The 15761-nt window shown below is 41.9% G+C and overlaps 1 protein-coding gene across 3 annotated transcripts in view; it reads left to right on the top strand.

Annotated features, from left to right (window-relative positions):
* The window catches only part of Large1 (LARGE xylosyl- and glucuronyltransferase 1), a 506337-nt gene that overhangs the window by 52073 nt on the left and 438503 nt on the right, over positions 1-15761 (top strand). The window lies entirely within an intron of this gene.

Here is a 15761-nt window from a genome sequence, read left to right as displayed (position 1 = left end):
TATCCCTTGGAGCTGGAGTTATTGGTGGTTGTGAGCAGTTTGGTATGGGTGTTGGGAACTTAACCTGGCTTCTTTGTAAAAGCAGCAGGAGCTCTTAACCACCGAGAGAACATTCCAGCCCCAGGGAGAATACTTTGTAAAATGTCCACTGAAGAAAGTTTTAGAAATGTTGGTTGAGGATCTTACAGGATCTTCTTAATATTTTGCTGCCAGTATCTTCTCTCTTGGGTTTCTCCAGGGCTTTGCTGTTGGGTCTGTGGGTCCCCTGGACTTGCTGGTGTGTGTATGGGTCAGGGCTTGCAGCACTTGATGCTCCTGTTTCTTAGCTTTCCACCACTGTGACAAAATATTTAGGACAACCACCTTATGATGAGGAAAAGCCCATGATCATTTAACCTGGTTCTTCTCATCTGTGTTCATGTAGCACATTACAGTAGGAATGCAGGGTGGAATAGCTACTAACGGTTTACCTCATGGCAACTGGAAGTCAAAAGTGAAGAGACTGGAAGGGGCTGGACCCTAGACCTGAGCCATTGTCCTAACATCCCAACTTCAAGGTCATGTCTCAGATAACCTACCTTTATTATATTAGGTCCTAATTCCTAAAGGTTTCACCCTCTTTTGCCAGCACCTACAGGTTGAAAGCCATAGCTTTAACACTTGGGCTTGTATTCCATATTTAACCTATAGTATCATGAAATCCTATATTGAGCCCTACTTCAATAGATGAGCTGGGACATTCCTTCACTGCCCTGAATTCAGTTTGTCACCTGCACAATGAAGGTCTGGACACCTTTCTGTCCCCAAACCTAGAGGTTTCAGATGCCTTAGGAGTCTGGTCCTGTGTGAGCTGTCCTTGGTTAAGAATGCTGACATGGCCTGAGGTGGATATGAACCTTTAAGCCAGGAAATTCTTTTGAGTCTCACTAGCACAACTTCCAGAAGCCTTCTGGGGATTCACTTTGTACTACTAGAAGCCACAATAGGAGGTAAAGGCTTTAGCTTGTTTTGTATTTTATGCCCACTGTTTTCCCAAAGTATTTCCCTTACCTGCAACAAAGGCCCTATCTGTTGAAGTTTCTTAGGTCCCACCAAGCCTCTGCAGTCCCGTGGCCTGCTTATAAAATAATCAATCACTCAGAAGCTTATATTAATTATAACTGCTCGGCCATTAGCTCAGACTTATTACTGACTAGCTCTTACACTTAAATTAGCCCATAATTCGTATCTATGTTTAGCCATGTGGCTTGGTACCTTTTTCAGTTCTGCCTTGTCATCTTGCTTCCTCTGTGTCTGGCTGGTGACTCCTGACTCAGCCCTCCTCTTCCCAGAATTCTCCTTTCTGCTTGCCCCGCCTGTACTTCCTGCCTGGCTACTGGCCAATCAGCATTTTATTTATCAACCAATCAGAGCAACACATTCACAGCATATAGAACGACATTCCATAGCACCTATCAGTGGCCTGTAGGCTCCTGAGGCACTGTTCCCAAAGCAGCAAGCTCAGTCATCCAGCATTAGCATTGTGGCCCTGGTCTAGGTGTGAGTTCACAAAGTGAGCTCTCTGGAGCTGGCATGCTTCCTCAAGCCCATGACCTGACAAATGGATGCTGCCTGTGTGCAGTGAAGTGGTTTACAGCAGCCAAGGCAAGATCTGTTGTGTGATTGGCCAGAATTTCTTCCCTACCTGATCGATCATCAGTTTCTATTTAAAATAAGTGCTTTGCTTGTCTGCGAGAGCCCTGAGTCCTAATGGCTGACACTTACCTCTAAATCACTCTGTGAAAGATTTAAGTAAGTGTTTCTTTCTCACCCTTTCCCCAGTGCACATTTAATTCAGCTTCCCATGCTCTTGACCACATCATTTCTTGCAACTGTGTGTCCAGTGGGGATATTTATTGCTTGCATCTTTTGAATTCTAGTCTTTTGGGGTCTCTTCATTATCTGGGTATCAAAAGCTCATAATGGATTTTCTACTGCCCTTGAGGAGCCCATTTCCTCTGGCAGCACAGCCAGATTGGAAAAGAGGGTATGTGTGAGCCATACAGGGAGCTCCCAGAGGCCTCTGTACTCTGTCTGCCCTCTGAAACTGACTTTAAGATGAGAGTTTAACACTTTTTTTTGCTTGCTTTTGGAAAAACAAAAATTGGAGAATGGAAGAAAAACAGAAAGATAGTGGCATATGGGCTCATCTGACAGGTAGTCTTAAAGGGACCTTGTCCCCTCCCTCCTCCAATCTGCGTTAAGGAAACAAATTCAGTGGCTGAGGAGATGGCTCAGTCACTAAAGTACTTACCCTTGTGCAAGCATGAGGATCAGGATCACCAACACTCACATAGAAGATGGGCATGTTGTGTGTGTGTAACTGTAGCACTGAGAGGACAGGACATGGAGATAGCTAGAGGTTGCTTGGTAGCTAGTCAGGGAGGTCTGGACTCTTTGAAAGACACTTTCCCAAAGGGTATGTTGGAGAGAGATTGAAGATGACACTGGGTATCCAAATCTGGCCTCCACATCTGTATACCCACATGAAAGAAATCCAGACTTGGGGAGAACACTTGGTTAGCATTCACAAGGCCCTGGGTTTGATCCTTAACACCACAAAAGCAAGCAAAGCATCAAAAGCAAATTTAGACACGCAAACCATTTGTGCATCTTATGGTGTGCCAAGTAAAGCGTGAAGTGTTCTCAAATCTGTTTTCTGAAATCTACACAGAAACCTTTGCAAGTCACCATTGCTCAGCTATGTGAGAGAGCTTGCCTGCTTTCACAGGGCTGGAAGTAGAAGCACCAGCATGTTCCAGGCTCGTGGCTCTGTTCTGTTCCTCCTACAAGTGGCTTCTTTACAGGAACCTGGAAAATGGGTCCACTGTGCAGTTCTGTGAATTTTTTCTCTGTGCCTGGTATTGTTTGCTGACATCCAGTAGATTATTCTATTTGTTACTCCTCAGAGCTGGGGAGATCACCAAGCTTCCTCTCAGCCAGCCTCTTAATTTGGACCTACAAAGTCCCCCAGAGGGAAGTGGCTCCTTAAACTTGTCTCTCAACTCATTCATTTGGAAACAATTCTTGCTCTTTTTCTAGAGAGTTATGTAACTATCTGGGAGGTAAACATTTCCAGAAGTGCTTGTGCCCCCAAGAGGTGCACCCACTTCTCTCTAGTCAGTCTCATTTGGAACACTCTGAGATGTTTTCCATGTGAATCTGGATCTCTTCTATTGCTAATGTCCCCCAACCCCTTCCTAAAGGTGGAGACCATTCCTTATACACTCTTCTCTGTTGGTGCTAGTGTAGGCTGATGCCTCCAGCCTGGGCAAGCAGTGTGAGGCTGCTTCTTAGCATGCTGAGGCTCACCTCTGACTTGTTGTGTGTTTTTAGTCTTTTATGTGCTGCAAGTTCCTGTCAGCAAGGAGAGGAATGGCTATAGTGCTTTGTGGTATTAGTTAATACACAGACTCAATGAGTAAAAATGTGCAGTGAGGTAATGTACTTTTGCTTTTTTCAAAGTTGTATTCTGCGATTGATCTGCAACAAATAGTCATTGACTGACTAAGGAAGGAATCTCCTCTTGTCCCACCTTCAAAAGTGACATGCTGGTGCAAATCTGGTTCTCACAAACTGCCTATAATAGATGTCCTGGCTCTCAGGGTCAGGGTTCTCTAGAGAATAAAATTAGTATAGTGTGTACGTGTAAAATGGAACTCACAGTGGTTGTCTTGGGCAAGCTAGAGAGTCTGGGAAACTGGTAGCTGACTCGGTGCAATAACTGGGAGCCTCAGGGCTCCAGGCCAAGGCACAAGTCCCAGAGTCCAGAGGCATCAAACCTAGAGTTTGTTGTTTAAGGGCTATATCACAATACATCCAGAAAGATGATTTAGAAGCCAATTATCTCTCCTTCCACTTTTCTGTTACATATAGCCTGAGATTGACTGGTGCTATCCACCCTGAGGGTAGGTCTTCTCCTTCACTTTGTTGACCCACACACTAGTCTTTTATAATCAGCAAAGGTAATACTTTGCTAGTTCATTTTGCATTCTTCAGTGCAGTCAAGTTGACATCACCACTTTGTAACATAGGGTCCTTCCCAAAGGCATGAGGCTGAGCCCCCACCCTTGAGACTGGATTCAATACTGATTCATTGGCTGGTGCTTAGCATATATGTTCTGAAAGAAAGGATCTAGTATGAACTTGACTACTGTCTGGGTGAAGAACAATGGGCTCTCCAGGCTTTGAAGTCTCTTGCATGATAGATTAGGGAACAAGAGAATGGTATGGCCATGAAACAGGGTTCTCTTAGTACCCTATTCTACCCATCCTCCCAGGCCAATTTCAGTGCCTTCTTGTCTAGAAAGACCTGTGAGGCTCTTTGGCTAGAAAATATCCTCTTCACAGAATGTCTCCTATACTCCTGCCTTTCTGCTTCTATAATCCCAGGATCAGCCAGACCAGCCATAAGCTTGCATAGGGTAGAGTGCTACCTGATTCAATGTGGCACCCCATAGTCTCAAATCTCCAGAGTCTCAAATCTAGTTGGTTCATCACGTTTGTTTAAATATATTACTAGTTAATTTATGAATGACTTTCTAAAGTCTTTGGTTTTATAAGTAACACTGTCTCTCCCAAGATACTTCTTTCCTATTCAGGCCAGAAATACAGCTCATTTCTATTAGATTGCTTTTTCTTTCTTTCTTTTTTTTTTTTAATTAGAAAAAAAAAGGCATACTTGAGGGAGAAAAGCTCTTTACTTTTCCTTTGTAATTAGCCTTGATGATGAGACTATGTTTTCATTATGTTTTATTTTTACTTTCCTGGAATTTATCAAGTGGCCTCTTTTCTGTAAAGGTTGCCCTTCAAGAGAGCAAGGGAGTTGGATTAGAACACTGTGGGGATTTACTTTGTATTTTTTAAGAAATAGTGATCATGATGGAAAGGGCTGATGAGAGAGGACAGAGAAATTTCAACTTGGAGCTAACAAGGGCTGGGCAGGAGCAGCTCCCAAGACAAGATTTATTTATTTATCTTTTGCAATCAACTGCTAAAGTAATTAATAGTCACTTTTGTTTTAGAGATTGTTTTATATTTAACAGTGCATCTTGACTAATCCCCTGTGGCTCTGTCTTTTGTGCCCAGGTCAAGGTCTTTCTTTAAAAAGCACATTAATAATTACATTCATCAACACTGGCTTTGTGGAATTTTAGCTGCTTCAATTTGATATTTTTATTTTATTTATTTAGTTTGATGGAGATGGTTGTTTTTGGTTAATTCTAGAGTACCTCAATAGTCTCCTGATTCCCCAAGAATCAGCATTATGGTATTGGGTCTTTTTTATCATATAAAAGAAGTATCCAGGGAAGAAGTTAGTCTGGGTAACCAGGGCATGGGGTTGGAGCCAGGGGTGTGTATGGTTGGATGGTTCTCTGCTCTCCTGGGCAGAGCTTGCTGGGAACTGTTGAGGACAGTTTTACTTTCACACTCATTTCTTCCTGACCATGGCTGAAATGAGAGGTTTTATTGGGGATGCCCAGAGTTTTTGGAACAAAGAAAAGAAGGAAAGGCTTGAATCCATCCATCCATCCATCCATCCATCCATCCATCCATCCATCCATCCATCCATCAATCCATCATCCATCCATCCATCCATCCCTCCATGCACCCATCTGTCCATTCATACATCTGTTCATCCAACCATTTATCCATCTATCCAATTTTCAATGCCTGCCACAAGGCTGATGTTGAGGATACAAAGTTCCTGTCTATGTGTATATACTCCTGATAACAAGTTCTTTCCAATTCAACATGGTGGTAAAGGTACTGATAATTTCATTGTCCTTGGGCATATATGGTCATGCTTATTTCAGCCTCACAATTCTGTGATAAAAATGTTATCAAAGATATTTACCCCCCCCCACTCCTATATCTGTGAGTATCATAGTGATGCATGGTGTTTTGTATAACAGAGCTATGTAATTCTATCACCTGGGTTTAAAATAAGTGGTGCCTTTTATTCTGTGTTTAATCAAGCTCTTAAACACCTAAAGCAGTGGTTCTCAATCTTCCTATGTTGCAACCCTTTAATATAGTTCCTTATGTTGTGGTGATGCCCACCTATTCCTAACAATAAAATTATTATTTTGGTACTTCATAACTGTTATTTTGCTGTTATGAATTGCAATGTAAATATTTGTGTTTTCTGATGAGTGTTAGGTGACCCACATGAAAATGTCTTTTGACTCCTAAAGGGGGTGCGATCCATGGGTTGAGAACTTAGAGCTCCTCTTTCACTCAAGATAATGGCTGAACCTCTTCATAGCACTCAGTAGATAGGTTGAATTCATGAATAATGCTTTGCAGACCTGGGAATAGAAGAAAAGGAATAGAAAGTACAGAAGTCTTCTTTGGTTTCAGAATGTATGTTTCTACCCCTGAGTCTGGGAGTTTCTTTGAATTAGTCTTGCCTAAGCTTGACCTTGAGTCCTTTTTGTTCTAGGAAAGGCAGTATGTGGCAGGGAATCTAGAGAGAGCCTTTGAGGTCCTACCCACTGTTTCCACCTGGGGCATTGTCTTGTGGTGATAAAACATAGACATTGCTATAGGCATGGGTAACATGCTTCTATGCACTGAATGATAGTGATGAAGAATGTTATCCTTGGGGACAAGGTGTAAGGGTATTGACCAGATTGTTCACTAGGTTTCCTTAGGGTTCTCACATTTAGTTTTTCCTGAAATTTCCTAGGTACTTTCTATGTATCCCAACCTAGTGAGGGATACAAGAGAAAAGAAGGTATTATCTTTGAATCCCTTTCCAGGGTACAGTGCTTATATTTGGTTTGACATGAGTATAAGACCCTGAACCTTGAGCTTCAGTTTTATTAGCTATGAAACTCTAATGATGATGACTAATAATATTGATAAAGAATATTAATGATGAAAACATACAGTTTCCAAGAGATGAGTGTTCTGTTACTTAAGCTTCAATTAATCCCCTCTTTAATCCTATTAGTGCTATTATTTCTTTAAATACACAAAGACATGAAGACACAGGGTAAAGAATATAATCACACAGCTAAAAAACAATGAAACAGACATTCAAACCTGTCTTCAAAGCTTAGACTAATATCTCTCTGTCTGTCTCTGTCTCTCTCTCTCTGTGTATGCAATTGTTCATGTGTATGTGTGATAATGTGTGTGCGCAAGTGTACCTGTGTGTGCATGTGTGCATGCTCCTGTATCCATACAGAGGTCAACCTCAGGTGTCATTCCACAGATGCAATCTACCTTGAGGCAGAGTGTCTCACAAGTCTGGAACTTGCTAGTTGGAGTAGGCAGCTTGGCTACTCAGCAAACCCCAGATAACTTTCGGGACTAAGATTAAAAACCTGTTCCACCACAATTGGTTTATGACTTTGGTTCTGGGGATTGAACTCAGGCATACAGTTTACCAGCTGAACTGTCTCCCTATCCTAAACTTCAGATTCTAAATCTCATCACTTTAGTAAACTAAGATTATTGTCACTTAGCAGGTGGCCCAAGGATATATTAAAATGTTTAGCCTGAATTGTATTTTAAAGAGTGCATAGTTTAATTGGAGAGCCAAGTCAAACATATATTTAATGCTTATTAAAACAAATCAAGATGTGTCAGAAGCTAAAAAGGCAAGAGTCAAGGCTACATGTGCTTCAGTGTGAGCAAGAATGGGGGAAGAGGTAGACTGGAGTGGCAGAGACTAGAGACACTATTGCAGGATGTAGTGACAGTCATGAGGAGGAGCACTGGCTTGGGAGCCAGGATACCAAGTCTTATCCTGGTTGTTTGAATGTGAACTCTTAATGTTCACAGATTTTAAATTTGTCGAAAATAGAGTCAACAATTCTCTCTGCCAATGTCACAGTTGACTGGTATGAGAAGATCCTAATGCGGTCATGCACTGTAGAAGGATTGTGACTTGCTGTAACAGTAAAGAGAAAGAAATCACATATAATTTCAAGGCATTTCACCAGGAGCCAGGGGTTCAATGATCCCTCTTTGTCTTCAACCCAAATTCCAAAATCCAGGGTTGCTATAGGAACCTTGTCATTGTCATTCATCAGAAGTAGACTTGCTCTGGTGGTGCAATTTTAAAAGCCCCTTTATACTATGTGTAGGGTCTTGGAAGTAGGAGTGTGGTGGGAGGGTACACCCAGGCAAGGTTGGAATTATGAGGACGGAGACTGCTGAACCTCCTACTCATCAGGAAAATTGCCCAGGAACCAGCTGTTCACTGACCCTGCCTACTTTGGCTCTCTCACCTAGGTATTAAGGATCTTAACAGAGGAGTGTATTGACCATGGTGTCCTTCCAAATAAAGTTCTGGAGGCTGTCTGCAGTGTTAGAAGAGAAAGTCTTCCTGTGAAATTGTACATTCTTTTTTGTTTTTAGCTGAGGATCGAACCCAGGGCCTTACGCTTGCTAGGCGCTGTACCACTGAGCTAAATCCCCAACCCCTGAAACTGTACATTCTAATGTCATGATGATAGTAAGAGTACAACCATACAACATTTGTTGGGATCTTTCAGGTGTCAGGCACTATATTTGGCTTTCATATGTAGTGTTTTTAGTAACTTCATCTATATCTCCTTTGCCATTGAGGATACAGGAGGCTTTTATACCCATCCTTTCTTCTGTCAAAACTAGGAGGATTCTCAGAATGGATTGGTACAAGGTCTTCTTGGTCTCACTCCCAAGCCAGTGCTCCTCATGACTGTCACTATATCCTGCAATAGTGTGTCTAGTCTCTGTCACTCCAGTCTACCTCTTCCCCCATTCTTGCTCACACTGAAGTACATATAGCCTCAGTAATGGGGGCAGATGAAGTAGGTGGGTATCCATAAATTGTGGAAGGAGGAGGTGAGATGGGTAGGGTGTCAGCGAAAGGAATTCATATATATTATTCAGTTAGCCTTTTAGTCCTTTGAGAATTCCTAAGAGGCAGTGAAAATGGTCTTCCAATTTAGAGAATAGAACACATGTCTCAGAAAGTTCTTTGCTTACGGGTGAACCAAGATCCTGAATCCAGGTTCCCTCGGCCTGTGATATCTGAGGTTTGTAACTTGAATAATTAAGTACATACTAGTGCTTTCAGAATGAGGGGTCCTTAGTTAGAAAATAGGCACACACTGCAAATTATGTGCCTCTTGCACACTGGAAGTTGTCATTTTTTGTATGCATGTGGCTTTAGGAATAGCTCCCCTTCCTTTATTGGCATAGGTGGAATCAAGTCAGGCAGGGCTTGGCCTTGTGCTGAATAGACTGCTGGGCCTCTTCCTGCTTCTCATTGATGTTAGAGAAATTGGTTTTTTTTGTAATTGTTTAGGAGTGTGATAAGTGAAGTCCCCATCCCACCTCCTTTTTTGTTTTCTACAAGGTGTACATACAATGTAAATATGGTAAATGACTGAAAACATGGTAAAGAAAAAAAATACCCAGGGTCAAAAATACACTGGATAGAGATTTCCAAGTAGATGCTCCTGATGAGCACCCATGTGCTAACATTGTGAGCTTTCAGAGTAGATGACCACTTCAGCCCATGAATCTATCAAAAGAGAGCCACAGATGGATTTGCATAACAACCTGTTGCTTGATTTCATGTTGGTAACTCATGTTCCTGGCTTTTCTCACAGAAATGTTAATTGGCCAGAAGACATCCTTGCTTTTCATGGAGAAGCTCTTGGTCATGAAGTAGAGCAGAGACAAAAGGTCGTGTGTGTGTGTGTGTGTGTGTGTGTGTGTGTGTGTGTGTGTGTGTGTATGTGCACATTTACGTGTGTAAGGGTGGCAGGGTGGTCCTCTGTCCTCTGGCTGCATTCAAACATACTGTTGATTGTAACTGTTAACATTAATAGGGGTGGCAGGAGTGACTGCTACCCGTATTAATGTTAACTGCTTTGAGTATTAATCAAGGGTTGTGGCTTATATAAGCTGGTTGGATGCTTGGACAGAGATGGGGAAAAAGCTGATGAGAGAATGAGTTAAGATGAAAAATGGATTCATGTTGGGTATTTTGGCTAACTTTTTTTTTTTTTTTTTAAACAAAATGTGGGGCTAAGGAGATAGCTCAGTACATATAAGTTTTTGGTGTACAAGCCCAAGGACCTGAATTCAAATCCTTAGAACCCATGTAAAAACTGGGCATGGCTGGAGTATATGTAATCCTAGCACTAGCTGGGTAGGTGGCAGAGGTAGGTAGATCCCAGGAGCTCTGGCCAGCCAGCCCAATGTAATCAGTGAACTTTAGGTTCAGTGAGAGACCCTATCTCAGGGGAGTGAGATGCAAATTGATAGAGGAAAACAGCCAACAGCCTTTTTGGGCACATGAACTCACACCTACACCCACATCACATACACATACCATAAGAAATCTCCTCCCCTAAATGACAAAATGTAGAGCAGTGAAAAATAAGAATTGTTTGTTTTTACCTGGCATATCAACAATAAGATCTTGGTGTATGACCAAGATGAAAGATGGTTGGGATTTTCTAGAAGACTAGATTCTACTGCATGTGCACCCATCTGGAATCCTCCTGTGTGTCAGAAGGCATCTGTTTTAATCATCCTAATTGTTTAATAAGCGGCTACTTGCTTTGTCTACTCCACTGTTCTCAGCACATGTTTGCTAAGTTTTCTAACTTAAAGCTGATTAGAACACCCGCCTCTCCCTATGCTGGGGTTACAGGTGATCCTGACCATGCTTTGCTTGTACAGTAAGAGCTCTTACCCACTGAACTATCTCCTTAGCTTCACATTTTGTTTAAAAAACAAAAGAGCCCAGCATGAATCCGTTTTCCACCCAATGTTGGTTTGTGAAATCTGCTTCCTATGGAATTCTGATTTCTTGAAATATTAATCTTGAATTGTTAAATAAGTTTCTGAATGAGTTTAACTTACTGTGGCTAAAAATAGGAACATATAACTGTATAGACGTGAATATTTTGGAAGATGGGTAAGAACATTAAAAATATTTAGGCTAATAAAGACAGACTAATCAATGGCTACCAGATGTTGTGTTTCTTGAAGAGACTTGAATTTGATCAAGATTCTAGACCCAGCTTACAGATCACAGGAACCAGAGAGGGCAGAGATGCATGTTAAATGATTGAGATGGAGGCAGTAGGAAGCTCTAGAAAGTCTTTATCACATCCATTGCAAGAGAGGGGAACTGATGGACTTGTTGCAATGCCAGAGGGTAAGAAGATGAGTGCTTCTTTCTCTTGGTGAGCTTCTGAAAGTGAAGTTTAGCTTTTGACTGAAAGATAAGGATTTTTAAGTACTCATTACCCATATTATAGTGCATTAGGGAGTTGTTCCTAAGTAGTTCTTGAGAGAAGAGTGTAAGATTGAGTAGGGCAAAGATGGGTCTTTGTTCGTTGTTGATGTCTGACCAAGGATACATAGTGACTTTCTTCTTCTGAATACCATTGACCTCTTCCCTGTCCATACTTTCCCTCTTTTGTTGCTGCCTTCTTCCTTTTCTTCTCTCTTCATTTTTTAAACTTTGTACATGTGGGTGATTTGCACCAAGGTGCATGTCTGGTGACTGTGGAATGTGGAAGAGAGCATTGGGTATCCTGGAACTGAAGTTACAGAAGGTTGTGAGCCACTACTTGGGTTCTGGGAATCGAACCTAGATCCTCTGAAGGAGCCACAAGTGCTTTTAATTACTGAGCCATTGTTACTTCTCCATTCCCTAACTGACATTTTTGTAATAGTTTTCTAATGCAATAGTATAGCACCGTTGCCATGGCTCAGACCCAGGAAGACAGGAAGATAGAACCACAGTTAAGGATTTACCTCCATCAGTTTGAACTGGGAGCGTGTCTGTGGGGCCATTATCTTGATTAATGATTCTGGGAGAGCCTAACCCACTGTGAACAGTGTACCCCTTTGGCAGGTGTTCTGAGTTTTTTAAGAAACAGCTGAACAGAAGCAGGACAGCAAGCCAATAAAGCAGCATACCTCCATGGTCTCTGCTTCAGTTCCTGCCATGGCTTCTCTTGATCATGGACTATATAAGCTGAACAAACTTTTTCCTCCCCAAGTTGGTTTTGGCCATGGTATTTGTCATGGCAGCAGGGTGTTCATTGTTGTGATAGAGCTGACCATGTAATTTTTGGTGAGGATTGTGTCTGGAAAAGCCATATTGATGAGCCTTTGTGGGAGCTTGGAAGATAATGCTGAGGGAAATGGAGACGATGAGGCCTGGCCTGTGATGTTTCAAAGGGAATCAAAGACTGTATCAAGGTTGGTTGTGTGATACTTTCAATTAAGAATCTGTGAATGTGAAATCTTTTGTGCTTGCTGGCACAGTGGAAGCTGGCTAGCTGGGGATGAAAATCAGCTGTGATTAATAAAGGACTACTAGCATTATTGAGATGAAATCTTCTGGGAAGTATTTCCTCAGGGCCACCACACAAGGTATGATCCAGTAGTGGGTGGGGCAAGACTGCACATCAAACTGGCAGCAGGACTTGGCAAATGATGTGTAAGCGTCTCCCATGTGGTACTGGTTTTGCAGGCATGAATGGGTCATGAAGAACAGCTGAATGGCACTGTGTGGCATGGTCAGCATCTCCATGAAGAGAGGCTTAGCAAACTTTTATAAGCCTATTTCTTGGCTACTCCTGGTGAACAGGCAAGGTGTGGTCTGTTATAGGTAACATCCTGAAATGTTTAAGCTTGATGTGATTAATGTTAAGTAGATAATCTACCTAACATTGTACCTTGCACTTCAAGGATTCTGGGATTGGGGGCAAGGCTGAGGGTGAGGACTCAAATCAATAGGACCTAGAATTCCAAAAGAAACACTGTCTGACTTAATAAAGAAGGAAATGGAAGTCCAGAGAAGGATGAGAACTAGATTCATCCAGGAGGCCACTGCCTTTCTTAGCCCCCTGGCTGCTGTTCCTGTTCTGTTCTCAGTCATGCTCTCCACTGAATCTGTAGGCATTTAGTTTCCTGCATAGGCTGTCTGCTCTCTGCACTCCAGAGCTGCCTTTCCCCTTCAGCCAGAGCTGCTGAACTCCTTCTCTGCCTGAAGCATGCTACGGGAGAGTTCTTTGAGAAGTACTTACTGTGTGCTCAGAGCCCTCACCTTGCTCTTTTTCAGCTCCTGGGCCTGCAGCTGTGCCATGTCACTGCCACTAGAAGACAGCCAAAGATGGCAAATTTGGGAAATGAACAGTCTCCTTGGGAGTCTGCATGGGCCAGAAGGCTCTGTATTGAACACTGAATCACTTTTAATGCTTGTTTCACCTGCTGCTCATCCATATTTGCCTTTAATAAAACCAAACAGCCTAGAAGAGCCTCAGGAGAGTCTATCTTTCAGGGCCAGTGACACTTACAGGGCACAGTAGGAATCTAGGGTTATAGGAATGGTCTGGTATGTTGGAATGTTTTCCCCCAGAACCAGGTAGCCATCTAGGAAAGGATGGGGTGGGGTGATCTAGAAGGATAAGGGAGGGTGTTCTTTCTTTCTGAGGCTAATAGTGAACCTTAAATTCACTTTATTGCATCCTAGTCTGCATGATAAGTTTTGTTTCCATTGGTAACATTTTTGCTACAGATTTGGCCTGCTTCCACTGAGAAGGTCTGTGGCAGTGGTGGGAGAGGCAGTCAGGATGGTGGCAACTACTTTGTGTGCATGTTGAATTAGCCCTGCATAAATCATGTTGGCTCTGTGACCTCACCCTACCTTCCATGCCCACTTCTGATGAAACCTGTATATAGCTTTAGAGCACTACTTTCAGAGTAAGGATGCTCAGCATTAGGAGAATCCTTAGAACTGAGCTCAAGCCTAGCATCCATCTACTGGAGGCATCTTTAATAAATTTAATCTTTAATGAGTACTTGCTGTAGGAGTGGGTTCCAGGGATGACAAAGATCTAGGCCATACTTACAGCTACATAACCTAATAATGAAATGAAAAATAAGACTGAGTGATCAATTTTACTGAGTCTTTGCTCCTTGCCAGGCACTCTGCTAATGATTTGCCTATGTCTTGTCATTTCTGTACTGTTTCCAACAATCAGAAAGGAATGCTTCCATTAATAACCTGTTTTACAGATGGAGCATTAGGGTTTGGAAATAGCGTATAACTTGCATGAGGTCAAGAAGATGGTAGTGAGTTTATGCCAAAGGCAGGATTTATGCTGGACTTCAGAATACATGTTATCACCATACTGTGCTGCCTTGCATGGTGGGAGGGACTTGCTGTGGCCCATAAGACAGTGGGGAAGGAGAGGAAAGTTGGCCCCTGGAGGGGGAAATTTATAGGAAAAAAATAGAGGAGGCTTTCAGGAAAAGGTGACTGCCTAGGTTTAGAGTATGAGACCAGGAATATGGCTGTAAGGGGCCAGCTAGAGTCCAGAGTAGTAAGCACAGGCCTATTTGGAGAACTGTAGGTGGCAGTCTATGCTGGGATAGAAAATAGGAAGCAAGTGATACACCATGCTGGAGAACTCTCAAGGGTAGCATCCAAACTATCTTCCAATTTAGTGGTCACTAGCCACATGTGGCTACTTTAACTAAATTGAAATTAAATTATATTGAAAATCTGTTTCCTTGGTCTCTGTGGGTACATGCAATGAATTGCTATTATAGTGGAGGGCACATGTGTTGAATTTTGTGTATTGTCTCCAAAAATTCTGTTGGACAGTACAGGGCTGACTCATTTCCAAACTTGGCATATGTCTGCCAGGCTTCACCCGCAGTTTCCTGGCTCCCAGGACTACAAAGTTCCAGGGGATTTGTTCTGATGGAAGCCTCTGTGCTGGCTGCCTATCTCTGAAGTGGGTGATTGGAGGTGGAGTGTGTGTGTGTAATGTGCACTTTCTCTAGAGGTGAATATTTGTGACATTTTAAAAATAGCACTTCATATAAAACAATCCTCCCAAATATATTGTTTTCTCTGTAAGCTAGGAGAGCTACTAGTTTCATTAAAAAGGCTGTGGCAAATCTATTTTTAATTTTATTTTTTATTAAAAATGCCGTACTGCTCAAAATCCTAATCTCTAACTGAATAATAGGTGTCATTTTAAAGTTGTGAATAGCCAGCAATGTAGCACATACTGGAGAATCTTAAGAAATAGGATTTGCTGCTTTACATTATTGTTGGGACAAAAATAGGTCAAAAAGCTTTTCCTTTTTATTTCAGATACAATGTTCTGACATTCCAGATGGTGAGAAGCTATTTAGCAGTGTGAAAGGGATTTTTATTTAGATAATGGTAACCTTGTTTAATTTTACAAACTTTGAAGAATTTTACTCTCTTTGAAGCCATGTAATCAGCTGTTAAATATTTCAGACTTTATTTATGGCCAAGAGATTCTGTTTGGAAGACTTCTGATTCATTCTTACATTTTAAAATGATTTGTTACTATTTTGGAATCTGTGGTTTGTGCTTTAGTCCTGATTCTGTCTCTTAGTATTGGTGGTGTAGGCAAGTCCCTTTGCTTCTTCTGGATATTTCTTGTTTTTATAGCTTAGTATTCATCCTGCTTTATTTTGCTCTGGAGGAATGGTGGTCCCCTCTACCCCCATGAGTACTTCAGGGAAGATGGTACAGGGCTCTGGGTAAAAGACAGGGCGAAGATGATTTTTTTTTTTTTTTTTTCCTAGTGTTTGGCTAAAGGATAACTTGTGATGTGGTCAGAGTCATAAGATGGGAAGGCTTTGTCAGGAACTGTTGAACTACATTTTTTCAAGGAGGAAGGTATTCTTTTGGTTCATAGTTC

Source organism: Onychomys torridus, chromosome 5 (genome assembly GCF_903995425.1).
Source record: "Onychomys torridus chromosome 5, mOncTor1.1, whole genome shotgun sequence".
Lineage (NCBI taxonomy): Eukaryota > Metazoa > Chordata > Mammalia > Rodentia > Cricetidae > Onychomys > Onychomys torridus.
The sequence above is the reverse complement of the archived record's forward strand: the minus strand, read 5'-3'. Positions and strand labels throughout refer to the sequence as shown.